Raw genomic sequence first — 1,996 nt, 5'->3', positions numbered from 1 at the left:
CCCGCCCCCGCCCCCGCCCCCGCCCCGGGGCCGTCCAGGCTGCCCGTGAAGACCTCTCAGGTAGATGCTTGCACCGCCCCTCGTCTCATAGTCCGGGCACCTCGTTGTGAAGAAGTTTTTCCTCATGTTCAGCCTGAAACCATCTTCCAGGAGTTGGTGGCCGTTGTTTCTACTTTTCCCCCAGGGCGCCGCGGTAGCGGGAAGCCGCAAGCAGGCCCCCTCCTGGCCTTTGTTTCTCCAGGCTGACGAGGCCCGGGTCCCTCGGCCTCTCCTCCTCTGGCTTGCCCTGCAAGGCCCTGACCACACGGGCCTTCTCCGGCCCCTCTCGAGCTCTGCCGCGGCCTTGCTGCAGCGCGCCACGCCGATGCTGAGTAAAGCAGCAGAATCACTTTGGATTTACTGGAGATGCATCGATTGATGCACGCCAGGGTCTTCTTGGCCCTAGCGGCTCCTGCGTCGCATTGCTGGCTCGTATTCACGCCGGGCTCTGTTGTGACCCCCGGATGCCTTTCAGGCGTGGTGCTGGTCAGGCTAGCGATGTAGGAGTGCTGCAGGGTCTTCCTTCCCAGGCGCAGCACTTTGCATTTCTCTACGTCGAACCGCATCTGGTTCTGTCCTGCCCAAATGCCTGCCTGTCTAGGTCTGCTTGTATCTGCAGCCTATCTGCGGCTGTGTCCGCACACCCCCATATCTGGTGTCATCTGCAAACTTGGCCACTGGGCTTTTCAGCCCCTCATCCAGGTCGTTGATGAAGATGTCGAACAGCACTGGGTCAAGTACTAACCCCTGGGATATGCCACTGCCCACATCGTGCTAGGACAACACCGGTCCATTCAGTTGGACGCGCTGCATCCTACTCTGCAACCAGTTTTGCACCCACTTGATGCCGTCAAGTTGACAGTCCCACAGTTGAGCCCGATATCTTCCAGTTTTCTGATCAGTACCTTGTGGGATACCAGGTAGGAGGCATATGATGTCCACTGCTTTTCTCTCATCCAGGTGATGAGTCACTTGATCATAGAAAGAAATGAGATTGGTTAGACAAGACTGGCCCGCGATGAAGCCATGCTGGCTGTCATTCAGGATCATGCCTTCTGCAAGTTGGTCATATGTAGCCTCTTGGATGAATGTTTCTAGGATTTTCCCTGGAGTAGAAGTTAAGCTAATTGGCCTGTAGTTTCCCAGGTCCTCAGGCTTCCCCTTCTTGAAGATGGGCACAACATTGGCCCTCTTCCAGTCCTCTGGGATTTCTCCAGAGGCCCATGATTTTTGAAAGACCTTTGCCAGGGGCTCTGGGATTACTTCAGCCAACTCTTGCAGCGCTCTTGGGTGGAGTTCATCCGGTCCTGCTGATTTATATATGTCTAATTTCTTTAATTGATCAGACACCAATTCTATGGGAATGGTGTCAATCCCACCCAAACTCTGTCCCATTTATGCACACAAACCATGATTGAACCGAATTGGTTGTAACTTGGTTTGCTTAAACCAGTGCAAGCCCTTTACCAAGTGATTCTTGAACCAGTTTGAGGGTCACAACTGCCTCCCCCCCCCCAACTCCCTGGGTGTGAACATTTCAGAATCTCTTAAGGACCCCAAATTAGCAAACTATGCAGCTGTGCACATGCACAAAAACCGCTGCTTTAGGCCTAGGACGTGCCTGGCCAAAGGACTGCAATGTTGGGGCTGACAAATGCCCACTTGCTCTGGACTAAGTGAGCTGTTTTCCAACCTAGGGCTCTGCTCTGTAAAACCACAGAATCAAAGAGAATGAGGGTGGAAGGGACCCCAGGAGGTCACATCTAGTCCAACCCCCTGCTCCAAGCACGACCAGCCCCAACTGCATCATCCCAGCTAGGGCTTTGTCCAACCTTACAAACCTGCAAGGATGCAGACTCCACCACCTCTCTGGGGAGCCCGTTCCAGTGCTTCACTGCCTTCCTAGTAAGAAAGTTTTTCCTAATATCTAACCTAAACTTCCCTTGCTGCAGCTTGA

This window comes from Gavialis gangeticus, unplaced genomic scaffold (assembly GCF_001723915.1).
Source record: "Gavialis gangeticus isolate Ggan-Ray unplaced genomic scaffold, GavGan_comp1, whole genome shotgun sequence".
Lineage (NCBI taxonomy): Eukaryota > Metazoa > Chordata > Crocodylia > Gavialidae > Gavialis > Gavialis gangeticus.
This window is presented reverse-complemented; position numbering follows the sequence as displayed.